General features: G+C 43.8%; 1 protein-coding gene across 25 annotated transcripts in view; it reads right to left on the bottom strand.

Annotated features, from left to right (window-relative positions):
* Positions 1–13,325, bottom strand: part of PLIN2 (perilipin 2) — a 122,194-nt gene that overhangs the window by 21,409 nt on the left and 87,460 nt on the right. For 18 of the 25 annotated variants that reach the window (XM_055350657.2, XM_055350660.2, XM_055350659.2 and 15 more), the window contains one exon: positions 1,110–1,223. The gene's annotated coding sequence lies outside the window, so the exon portion shown is untranslated. The remainder of the gene's footprint in view (positions 1–1,109; positions 1,224–13,325) is intronic. The other 7 variants (XM_063696336.1, XM_055350666.2, XM_055350658.2 and 4 more) reach the window with 1 other exon arrangement.

Below are 13,325 nucleotides of genomic sequence, written 5' to 3'. Positions count from 1 at the left end.
TCAGCTTCGTGAGTCTGAGAACATGAAACCAGTGGCAAGAATAACACTCAAGGTGAGATGTGTAGTGAAGGAAACCAAAAAATTTTACCCCAAAATATACTTCTTTCACATATTTTGAGATATGGCTGTTCAGAGGACCTGCAGGCGGAAGTAGTTCTACGAAGCTGTTTGTGTGTGTGTGTGTGTGTGTGTGTGTGTGTGTGTGTGTGTGTGTGAGAGAGAGGCTTGCAATATACAGAGAAAATCTGCATTGATGCAGCCAGGTGCTCTCTGAGGTTTTCCCTTGTCCAGATACAGGAAAGGTTAATGGACAGTCTGACACCTTTAAAGGTCTGAAAGAAACATCAACCATCTATTCTTTCCAATGGCTACTACCTGTGAGGTTTCATCTACATCAGCGGTCCCCAACCTTTTTGGCACCAGGGATAGGTTTCACGGAAGACAATTTTTCCATGGACCAGGGCAGGGGGATGGTTTTCAGGATGAAACTGTTCCACCTTAAATCATCAGGCATTAGATTCTCATAAGGAGCCGCAACCTAGATCCCTTGCGTGTGCAGTTCACAACGGGGTTCTTGCTCCTAAGAGAACCTAATACCAGCTGCTGACCTGACAAGAGGCAGAGCTCAGGCGGTATTGCTCACTCACCCGCCACTCACCTCTTGCTGTGCGGCCCTATCCCTAACAGGAATGTAAATGGCCACAATGTAAATGGCCCAAAGTTTGGGGACCCCGATCTACATAATGAAATGACTTTTGCTAGCCAAGTTTCCATTTCTGTCTTGCCACTAAATCCTGAGCCCATTCTCTGAGCCCCCAAACTTTCTGTAACCTCAGGAGGGGTATATAAGCTTCTGAGCCCACTGAGAGGTAGAGTAATTGCTCTGTGGTTCCCCCACATGCCCAATAATACATTTACGTCTTTTTATAATAATACATGTGTATCTTTTGCCCTGTTAATTTGCTTGCTGCCAGTTGATTTTTCAGTGAACCTCCAGAGGACAAAGGAGACGTTTTTCCTTGGCCCCTGCAGTAGGTTGCCATTAGATAGGGTGTGTACAGTGTGGCAGTCCTGGGGAGTGGCAGGACATTACCAAGGATTTGGCCAACCTGAGATTCCTGGAGGTTTTCAGGGTTTTGTCTGGTTCCCTCCAGGATTCGATTTACCGTCATTCAGCATCTGGCTCCTGTCTCTTTCTCACCAGCTTCTTCTCCGGACTTTACCTGTGTGAAAGGAAAATAAATCTTGGGACCCCAAAATCACTACACCAAAGGGAAAAGTCAAGCTGGGGACTGTGTCACACAAACCTCCTATTCAAAGATAAGCTACATAAGCCAGGCGCAGTGGTTCATGCCTGTAATCTCAGCCCTTTGGGAGGCTGAGGCAGGCGATCACTTGAACCCAGGAGTTTGAGACCAGCCTGGGCAACAGGGTGAAATCCCGTCTCTACAGAAAATACAAAAGTTAGCCGAGTGTGGTGGCATGCGCCTTGCTGGGCTGAGGTGGGAGGATCATTTGAGCCTGGGTGGTCAAGGCTGCAGTTGGGGATCGCTATAATGGAGACACTGCACTCCAGCCTGCATAACAGAGTGAGACCCTGTCTCAAAAGAAAACAAAACAAAAAAGCTACATACCTCCCTCATAATTTGCCCACTAGGAAATTCCTTGTGGGCCCCAAGATCTTTACCCTAAAAAGTTCTGTTGAATTTCATCCTCACAATGTAAATTGATAGCTTATATTCACAGATGTGGGACATAGGACAGAACACAATAGCATCCCTCTGCTCACCTGAGACAAATTAATATTTGATTGCTCCCTCTGGCCTATGTTTATTTTATCTTATGTAAAAATGCAGATTCACTGAGCTAGATGAATGCGTGACTATTTCTCTACCCCCCCCATCTCACATGTCAATGGCTAATCAAAGACTCAAAGGAATGCAACCATTTGCCTCTTACTGGCCCACACCTCTTAAAAATTTCTCCTCTCCCCAATATCCACTCCTTTCCCCTTTAGATATTGATACCCTCAAAATCATCTTTGGAGAAAGGCACAGACCTGTCTCCCGTGTGTGTGTCCTTACCCTTGGCAAAATAAACTTCTAAATTGATTGAGTCCTGTCTCAGATACTTTGCGTTGCACCTATCTTAAACTTTAAGCTCTAGTCACACAGATTTACTTACAGTCCTTTGAACACATCCTATTATAGGATTCCTGTATGTCATTGCTCATGCTGTCTCCACCTTGTTCACTGGGAATTTATCCTTCAAATTCCCACCTGGGGGTGGTGGACAGATGCTACCACCCCCAGGAAGACCTCCTGACTACCTTAGATGGAATCTATCACTCAGACACCTTTGCACCTCTGTACTTTGTACATTTATGCTTGCCTTTTTTTTTTGAGACGGAGTCTTCGCTCTGGAGTGCAGTGGCACGATCTGGGCTCACTGCAAGCTCCGCCTCCCGGGTTCATGCCATTCTCATGCCTCAGCCTCCCGAGTAGCTGGGACTACAGGTGCCCACCACCATGCCCGGCTAATTTTTTTTGTATTTTTTAGTAGAGACGGGGTTTCACCGTGTTAGCCAGGATGGTCTCAATCTCCTGACCTCGTGATCTGCCTGCCTCAGCCTCCCAAAGTGCTGGAATTACAGGTGTGAGCCACCGCACCCGGCCTATGCTTGCCTTTATCACACAATATTATTTATGGGTTCATACATTCTTTTTCCTTGAGGTCAAAAAACTTTTTTTCTTTTTGTAACCTCTAGTTAACACATAATAATGCCCGCACTGAGCAGGTGTTCACTAAGGTGTTGAATAAATAGTTGAAACTGTTTCAGCTTGTGAGTGCCCAATAATTTTTTTATAAATATTTCCTATTTTTTATTTGTTCTTTTCTTTCTTTCTTTTTTATTTACTTTTTGTTAGAGATGTGGTCTCACTATGTTGCCCAGGCTGGTCTTGAACTCCTGGCCTCAAGCAATCCTACCTCAGCCTCCCAAAGGGCTGGGATTATAGGCATGAGCCACCGTGCCTGGCCCCAACTTATTATTTCTTAGAAGTCACTCAATAAAATTATCGTGGATTATCAGGTTAATCAGTACTCATAACTGACCTATATAAATGCTTTGCAGCAGTGGTTCTCAAAGTGGGGGTCCTGGGTCAATAGCATTAACATCACGTGGGAACTTAGAAATGCAAATTCTCAGGCCTCACCCCAAACCTAGTAAATCAGAAATTCTGTGTGTGGGCCCTGCAATCTGTGTTTTGATAAGTCCTTCAAGTGATTCTTATAATTTCTAAAGTTTGAAAGCTACTGTTTTACAAATGTGTTTTCTCATGGTGTGGTCTGGAAACTATCAGAATCACCGAAGATGTTTGTCAAACATTATGCCTCCTCCCCCAGACCTACTGAGTCAAGATCTATGAGGGGTGGGGCCCAGAAGCCTGCATTTGTGATGATAGGTGCCACCACTTTACTCTTCACAAAGCACTTTCCCATGTCGCTCATATTTGAGCCTCACAACAGCCTGGAAACTTGATGGAGTGGGGTTATTACTCCCATCTTAATAGTAAAGAAACAGTCTCAGAGAAGTTATATGATCTGGCTATAGTTTTATGACTAAGCAGCAAAGCAAGCTAGGCAAAATTAGATCCCAGGGGCATGACCTGGGCTAGTTACCTAATTTCTTTTTGCCTTAGTTTCCTCATATGTAAAGTGGAGATAATAATAGCTCTTCATGTTTTACGTAAAGGTTTTATAAGGCTGAGTGCGGTTGCTCACAACTATATCCCAGCTCTTTAGGAAGCTGAAGCAGGAGGGTTGCTTGAGCCCAGGAGTTCAAGACCAACCCAGGCAACATAGGGAGACCCCATTTCTACAAAAAAAATACAAAAGTTAGCCAGGAATGTTGGCATGTGCCTATAGTCCCAGCTACTAAGGAGGCTTACGCAGGAGGATCACTTGATCCCAGGAGGTAGAGGCTGCAATGAGCCATGATGGCGCCACTGCACTCCAGCATGGGCAGCAGAATAAGAAGGCCTCAAAAACAAAACAAAACAAAAAACAGTTATATGAGTGTTCATTGTACTGGTCTTTCAGCTTTTCTGTGGGTTTAGAAAACTGTTTCAAAATGAAAAGTTTAGGTCGTTATACAGTGATAAGAGAGAATGAAGAGACCCATAACTAACTACATATATGCAATGTAATGTAAATGAAATGAAAGTAGTTACCTACAGGTTCATACCATACAAAAACAAAGTAAGCTCTGCTGTGAAAAGTAAGGATGGTAGTTGTTCTGCAGGGAGTTGGGGGTGGGAAGACTAGTGACTGCTAGGGGTCTTTTGGTGCTGGTAACTTTTTATGTCTTATTCTGGAAGCTAGTTACATACACGTGTATGCTCTTTTGTGAAAATTCATCAAGCTGTACACTTATGACATATATGTTTTTGTATGGATCTTACACTTCCAGTAAAAAGTTGTGAGCTGAGAATGGTGGCCAATGCCTATAATCCCCGCACTTTGGGAGGCCGAGGCAGGAGGATTGCTTGAGACCAGGAGTTCAAGACCAGCCTGCATAACACAACGAGACCCTATCTTTATAAAAAAAAAAAATTTTTGGGGGGGGGGGACAGTTTTGCTCTGTTGCCCAGGCTGGAGTGCAATGGCGCAATCTTGACTCACTGCAACCTCTGCCTCCTGGGTTCAAGCAATTCTCCTGCCTAAGCCTCCCGAGTAGCTGGGATTACAGTCATGTGCCATCATGCCTGGCTAATTTTTTTTTGTTTTGAGATGGAGTCTTACTCTGTTGCCCAGGCTGGAGTGCAGTGGCATGATCTCAGCTCACTGCAACCTCCACCTCCTGGGTTCAAGCGATTCTCCTGCCTCAGCCTCCCGAGTAGCTGGGATTACAGGTGCCCACCACCACGCCCGGCTAATTTTTGTATTTTGAGTAGAGACGGCGTTTCACCATGTTGGCCAGGCTGGTCTCGAACTCCTGACCTCAGGTGATCCACCTGCCTCGGCCTCCCAAAGTGTTGGATTACAGGCATGAGTCACTGTGCCTGGCTAAAACAATTTTTTTTTTTTTTTTAAGATTGGGTCTCACTCTGTCGCCGAGGCTGGAGTGCAGTGGGGTGATCTCTGCTCACTGCAACCTCTGCCTCCTGGGTTCAAGTGATTCTTCTGCCTCAGCCTCCCGAGTAGCTGGGACTATATGTGCGCACCACCATGCCCAGCTAATTTTTGTACTTTTAGTGGAGACAGGGTTTCACCATATTGGCCAGGCTGGTAAAAAAAATTTTTTAATGAAAAAAAAAAGTTGGCCGGGCCCGGTGGCTCATGCCTGTAATCCCAGCACTTTGGGAGGCCGAGGCAGGTGGATCACCTGAGGTCAGGAGTTCGAGACCAGCCTGACCAACATGGAGAAACCCCATCTCTAATAAAAATAGAAAATTAGCCAGGCGTGATGGCACGTGTCTGTAGTCCCAGCTACTGGGGAGGCTGAGGCAGGAGAATCGCTTGCACCCGGGAGGCGGAGGTTGTGGCGAGCCGAGATCGCACCATTGCACTCCACCCTGGGCAACAGGTGCAAGACTCCACCTCAAAAAAAAAAAAAAAAGAAAAGAAAAAAGTTTTGAAAAGTTGAGGAGAAGAAAAACAAATAACGGTGATTATTTCATAAGACTTGTGGGGATTAAATGAATCAATTCACTCAACAGAATAATGCCAGGCACATAGAAATGGTAGCTATTATTCATGGTTTTTTGTTTGTTTGTTTGTTTGTTTGAACACACCCCGAGAACTGTTGCCTAAGAAAGCCTTCCTGGGCATTGAGCTGAAGAGAGCTCAGCTCACAGGATTATTGGAAGGGGCTTCAAGGGACCAGTAATATCCCAGGCCCTTTCCAGTCTGCCTTCCTAGACTAAGAAGTATAGGAGACTCTGCTGGAAAAGCCACCTTTTCTAGAGTTTGTATTATAGCAACTCAGGCTTCTTTGGGTATGTTACTGATGCAAAGTAATATTGACATAGCAAGAAAAAAAATCTGGCAGTGGAGTTTCCTCTTCCAGAGACAAGACAACAGCCTCCCTTTCTTCCCATAATTTCTCGTCCCTCCCCCAAGAGCTCCATGTGCTCCAGCTACAGCCACCTGCATCCCTTTCTTCATTAAGCTCATCCTCCCTGTCATAGCTCCTCTTCAGATATACTGCTCCCTCTGTCTGTATTGCCTGACCCTCTGGAAAACTCCACTTTCTCTGTGTAGCTCAGCTTTTCACCTCTCTGAGGCGCTCCCCAGCCCTAAATCATAAACTAGTAAATGGCAGAGCCAGGCCCTGCATAGGGTTTGTCTAATTCTAAAGTCTACATTGCTACTTCTACTAAGTGTGTGCTCTTGGGCAACAAATACACTTAACCTGACAGGCTTCAGTGTCCACATAGACATCATAAGATGAAGGAATTAGACTTGATGATATCTAGGGTTCCCTTCAGTTGTGTTGTCTTAATCAAAAACAACAACAAAAACAATTGCTTACATTGTATATGGCTTTATAATGTCCTTTCCAAAACATTATCTCAGACAGGTGACTTTTGCTATTCCCTTGTCACAAGATAGCTCTATCCAATCACAGAGGAAAGTCCTATATTCATTTCTTCTTTTCTTTTCTTTCTTTCTTTTTTATTATTTTGAGATGGAGTCTCGTTCCATTGCCCTGGCTGGAGTGCAATGGCACAATCTCGGCTCACTCTAACCTCCACCACCCGGGCTCAAGCAATTCTCCTGCCTCAGCCTCCAGAGCAGCTGGGATTACAGGCGCCTGCCACCATGCCCGGCTATTTTTTGTATTTTTAGTAGAGATGGGGTTTCACCATGTTGGCCAGGCTGGTCTTGAACGCCTGACCTAGTGATCTGCCCACCTCAGCTTCCCAAAGTGCTGGGACTATAGGTGTGGGCCACCGCACCCAGCTTTTTTTTTTTTTTTTTTTTTTTTTTGAGACAGAGTCTCTTTGTGTCACCCAGCTGGAGTGCAGTGGTGCGATCTCAGCTCACTGCAACCTTCACCTCTCGGGTTCAAGTGATTCTCCCTCAGCCTCCTGAGTAGCTGGGATTACAGGCACATGCCACCACACCTGGCTAATTTTTGTATTTTTAGTAGAATTGGGGTTTCGCCATGTTGGCCAGGCTGGTCTCAAACTCCTGACCTCAGGTGATCCACCCACCTTGGCATCCCAAAGTGGTGGGATTACAGACATAAGCCACCATGGCCGGCCTCATTTCTTCCTTTCACCTGAGCTTGAAATTAGATCAAACTACTTTTCTTATGAATCAGAGACCAAGATAATGGGGTTACAAGTTACCAATCAGAAGGCCAGATGATTTCTGTTGTGACCAGTTCAACTTCCATGCAAACTGGTCAGCAGCAAGAACAATTTCTTGGATGACTCAATTACTCAGCATTCTTAATCACCCCTGAACTTGATCCTCTGCTTTTCTTTTTGTGTTTCTTCTCCAAATACCATGAAGAAGAAAAGGCAATGCCTCTTTCACATGGACCTTGTTTTGACTTTGTTTCCAAAGAGACCAACCTCCTTCTCTCCATCTAAACCAAGTCTTTGAGCCTGCCCTGGCCCCTTCTCTTTCTGAAATAGGTAATTCAAGCAAAAGGATTCAAAAGATAGACCTTGTCAATTTCAAATCTATTTCTCATCTAGACTACTTGTCTTCTCTATTTTGCAGCTAGCTGTATGTTTGAGATCTCATAAACTGAAATTATCCTGGGCTGTCACAATTTCAAGTATTTTTATTCTCTTTACATGAATGCCGTTGTTTAGTGAATTCATAATTGTAGCTTGCTTTTTATTATTTGTTTATATCCAATTCATTCTCCACCACACAAAAGATTTAAATTGCCTTACAAAAATGCACAGATTATAGGAGGAATAAATTTTAAGTAGGCAAGAAGAATAAAGCAAAGAGAAATTAAGAAGAAGATTTTAGTTTTCTGGGTTTTTGTTTTGTTTTGTTTCGTCTTTTTGAGACAGGGTCTTACTCTGTCACCCAGGCTAAAGTGGAGTGACATAACACTTATAGTTTTTATATTGTCATCACCACATCAAGCAATTAAGGTTCACAATAGGAAAAAAATCATGATTCAACAAAAATGAAGAAACAACTCCTAATCTACTGTATACAAATAAGGTGTGCACTGGAGCTTATCAATTACAGTAAGCTCTTTTGTGGTTTCTTAGTGGAGCATTGTATAATGGAAAAACCATTGACTTTTTTTTTTCAGGCAGCCCCTGAATCAGAATAGGTTCAGAGAGACTCCTGAAAAACAACTTTGAAATCAGATTCCCAACTTTGAATCCATGCATGCTATGGTGATAATAATACCTACCTCAAAAGATCATTGTGGAGAAAAATACAACAGTGTATATAAAAACCTAAACATAGTACAAGGCAAGTAGTAGTTTTTTTTATTTTTATTTTTTTGAGACGGAGTCTTGCTCTGTCACCCAGGCTGGAGTGCAGTGGTGCGATCGTGGCTCACTGCAAACCTCCACCTCCCGGGTTCAAGCGAGTCTCGTGCCTCAGCCTCCTAAGCAGCTGGGACTACAGGCACGTGCCACCACCCTCGGCTAATTTTTTGTATTTTTTTAGTAGAGACGAGGTTTCACCATGTTGGCCAGGATGGTCTCGATTTCCTGACCCAGTGATCTGTCCACCTCAGCCTCCCAAAGTGCTGGGATTACCGGTGTGAGCCACCATGCCTGGCCTGCAAATAGTAGTTTCTAAATCTTTGTTATTTCCTGTCTCCTTTTAATTTTGCTTTGATCACAGAAAAATAGAGCTAACTACAATTTGGGTCATGAGAATTATAGAATTTTTGAGCAAGAAGAGAATCTGTTGATGGTCCTATCAGTGGGTCTCTGTGTGCTTCTGTGTGCATGACAATGGCCTGAGCACTTGCTAAAAATGCAGATTCTAGGGCCTCATCTCCAGAGATTCTTATTCACCTGATCTAGGACACAATCCAGAAACTTTTATTTTATTTTTAAATGATTAATTGGTTTAGTTTATAGAGACAGTATCTCACTCTTTTGCTCAGGGCTGATCTTGAACTCGTGGGCTCAAGCGATCCTCCCACCTTGGCCTCCCGAAGTGTTGGGATTACAAGTGTGAGCCACCCAGGTCATTCTGATGCAGGTGATCCAAGAACCACAGATTAAGAAACACTGCATTCAAGTCAGACTCTTCATTTACAGTGGGTTACAGCAATCGAGTTATTTGCCTAAGGTACCACAGCTGGCAGATTGAAACCAGGACCTGGGGTGCGTGACTCCACAGCCTTTCCTCCATGCTGCATTGCTTCCACAATGCATATAAAAATACAACTAAACAATAAGTCTATTTCACCTCATCATTTTTGCATAAATTTCCCTTTATGGCTGGGCACAGTGGCTCACACCTGTAATCCCAGTACTTTGGGAGGCCAACATAGGTGGATCACTTGAGGCCAGGAGTTCAAGACCAGCCTGGCCAACATGGTGAAACCCCATCTCTACTAAAAATACAAAAATTAGCCAGGCATGGTGGCACATGTCTGTTTTATACATTTTTTTTTGTTTTTTTTTTTGTTTTTTACAATTTACAAAATACCTTCTCATGTGAAGTGGGAAGGACATGTTTTTCCTATTCCGTCCTCTGCCTGAAAGAGATTAAGTTACCTGTTCAAGTTTCCCCAGTTTGTAAGTATAGAGTTAGATCAAAGATCCTCTCTACAACCTTTGAAGCCAAAGTTTTTTCAGTTATATTATGCTGTCTCTGAGGGATAAATGTCTGAAGGTCCCCAGTGAATGTTTGTTGAATGAAAGAAAGAGCAAGAGGGAATGAGGTAGTGAGAAAGAAAGACAAAAGAAAAAAAAAAAAAAACCAACAACTGAGCATTATTCCCTTAAGGGGGCCAGAAAGGAATTGTCTGTTCTTGATAGATAGAGAAGGCTATGTAAAGTTAACATCCCCCTCAGGCCCAGCGCAGTGGCTCACACCTATAATCCTAGCAGGAGTTCAGGACCAGCCTGGCCAATATGGTGAAACCTTGTCACTACTAAAAATACAAAAAATTAGCCGGGCATGGTGGCACATGCCTGTAATCCCAACTACTCGGGAGGCTAAGACAGGAGAATCACTTGAACCTGGAAGGCAGAGGTTGCGTGGGCCAAGATTGTGCCATTGCACTCCAGCCTGGGCAACAGAACGAGATTTCCTCTCAAAAAATAAAAAAGAACAACTCCCTCAACACAGACAGACACACACACACACTTCTTCCCCCACACACTATTGAAGCGGCCATTGCAAAATTGTAACTGAGACAGTGAAAGAGATCTGACCTAACCAACTTCATCTTGCTTCTCGCCTCCCAGCTGTCCTTGTTCACTCCTGGATGTAGGCTGAACTAACCTTAGGAGGAACTTAGTTTATAGTTTAGAGGTTTTGGTTTTTTTTGTTTTCGTTTTTTTGTTTTTTGATACGTTGTTTTGCTCTTGTTGCCCAGGCTGGAGTGCAGTGGTGCAATCTTGGCTCACTGCAGCCTCCACCTCCTCAGTTCAAGCGATTCTCCTGCCTCAGCCTCTGGAGTAGCTGGGATTACAGACATGTGCCACCACGCCCTGCTAATTTTGTATTTTTAATAGAGACGGGTTTCTCCATGTTGGTCAGGCTGGTCGCAAACTCCTGACCTCAGGTCATCCACCCACCTTGGCATCCCAAAGTGCTGGGATTACAGGCGTGAGCTACCGTGCCCGGCTATAGTTTAGAGTTTAAAGCAAAGATGATAACACCCCTTTCCCAAAACAAACCCCCTTCTTGCCTAGGGACTAGACTGCCTTTGTAGGAGTGTCAAATTAGCTGCAAGATTAGAAATTATGGTTTAGGGCTGGGTGCGGTGGCTCACGCCTGTAATCCCAGCACTTTGGGAGGCCGAGGCAGGTGGATCATGAGGTCAGGAGTTCAAGACCAGCCTGGCCAAGATGGTGAAACCCCATCTGTACTAAAAATACAAAAATCAGCTGGGCATGGTAGTGGGTACCTGTGATCCTAGCTACTCAGGAGACTAAGGCAGAGAATTGGTTGAACCCGAGAGGTGGAGGTTGCATTGAGCCGAGATTGTGCCACTGAACTCCAGCCTGGGCAACAGAGCGAGACTCTGTCTCAAAAAAAAAAAAAAAATTATAGTTTAGTAGTCATGAAACTGGAGGCTACACGACTCTGACCCTCTCCAAATTGCTCCTGGGAATAACATCACCTAAATTTTAGGTTTATTGTAAAACCTAAAACCAGTGCTTAAGGTATTTTGCATATCCTTCACTTGATGGATCAGCTGGCACAACCTAGATCAATAAACTAGCTCATCTGATCTTATAGCCCTCCCACCCAGGAACTGACTCAGTGCAAGAATACAGCTTTGACCCTATGATTTCATCTCTGACCTGACCAATCAGCACCTCCAGATCACTGGCTTCCCCCTACCCACCAAATTGTGCTTGAAAACCCTGATACCTGGTGGGCCAGGCATGGTAGCTCATACCTGTAATCCCAGCACTTTGAGAGGCTGAGGCAGGCAGACCACCTGAGGTCAGGAGTTCAAGATCAACCTGACCAACATGGAGAAACCCCGTCTCTACTAAAAATACAAAAATTAGCCAGGTGTGGTGGCATATGCCTGTAATCCCAGCTATTCAGGAGGCTGAGGCAGGAGGTTTGCTTGAACCCAGGAAGCGGAGATTGCAGTGAGCCGAGATTGCACCATTGCACTCTGGAATAGCTGCCTCTGCAGTTTTGTTGGAGGCAAGTGCTGTTGCTAGCCACGTTTGGGAAAAAAAAAAAAAAAAAAACAAAAACCCTGAAACCTTTTATTTTGGCTCAGTATTTTTTTTTTTTAAGAGGCAAAGTTTCACTGTGTTGTCCAGGCTGGCCTCAAACTCTTGGGTTCAAGCCGTCCTCCTGCCTCAGCCTCCCATGTAGTTAGGACTACAAGTGCAGACTTGAGAAGCCATGTCCAGCTCAAGCTTGGCTTCCTTCATTTTTGTGAAGATGCCTGATCCTTTCATTTCTGAGTCCTATTTTTTGAGAGCCAGTAGGAAAGAGGAGTAGGAGAAAAGGAGTGATTTTTTATATATATTAGTATGTTAATTTTGGAAAGAGAACTGAGCTAAAGTTTCAGGAATAACTTAACCATTATATTCACTGTCTATACCTCAACATTCCAGCTCTGGAATTGCATTTGGCAAATATTCTTTTCTTAGGTTGGCTTCTGACAGGGCTAATATTAGTAGTTCTTAATGACTCAAAAACAACTGAGGGAGTTAGGGGTACTATGACTTTACCAATCAGTGCCAGTGTATCTCATTCTCTGAGTTGGTAGAGTGAATCCCTCAAGGTCAGGATTAATTTTTGTCATCCCTGGACAAGTCATTTCTTTTATCTGGGCCAATTACTCAAAGTTCCACATTCAACTTAATATTTCATTAAAGAAAAATCCAAAAGGCTTCACTATGTGAAGACAGAGGGTTACATCATGATTTCCAAAGTTTAGCAAACATGTGATTACCACACTACTTATAAATGTTATGAAATCCATCAAGAATTCAGAATTTATCTTCTAAAATGTAAGGCTATATTGATGTCAAGTCAGCCTGATGTAATTTTAACAGATCTCTAAAACACACAAAAAATCATCTGATTGAGGCATGCAAAGAGGCAGAGAAAAATAAAAGAAGAAACAAAAAAAACAAATCAATGGCCGGGTCTGGTGGCTCAGGCCTGTAATCACAGCACTTTGGGAGGCTGAGACAGGCAGATCACTTGAGGTCAGGAGTTTGAGACCAGCATGGCCAATGTGGTGAAACCCCGTCTCTACTAAAAATACAAAAATTAGCCAGGTATGGGGTCTCATGCCTGTAGTCCCAGCTACTCGGGAGGCTGAGGCAGGAGAATCACTTGTAGCTGGGAAGCAGAGGTTGCAGTGAGCCGAGATCACACCACTGCACTCCAGCCTGGGTGACAGAGCAAGACTCCATCTCAAAAAACAAAAACAAAACCAAATCAATCTATCTTTGAAGTTGGAGCACTACAATGAAAAAATAAAAAAGGTTTGTGATCCAAAGTTATGCTGTAAGAATGGCATCTACCATAGCAACATCACTTTTCTTTTCTTCTTTTCTTTTTTTTTTTTTTTTTTTTTTGAGATGGAGTTTCACTCTGCTGCCCAGGCTGGAGTGCAGTGGCATGATCTCGGCTCACTGCAGCCTCTGCCTCCTGAGTTC

Source organism: Gorilla gorilla, chromosome 13, assembly GCF_029281585.2.
Source record: "Gorilla gorilla gorilla isolate KB3781 chromosome 13, NHGRI_mGorGor1-v2.1_pri, whole genome shotgun sequence".
Classification (NCBI taxonomy): Eukaryota; Metazoa; Chordata; class Mammalia; order Primates; family Hominidae; genus Gorilla; species Gorilla gorilla.
The sequence above is the reverse complement of the archived record's forward strand: the minus strand, read 5'-3'. Positions and strand labels throughout refer to the sequence as shown.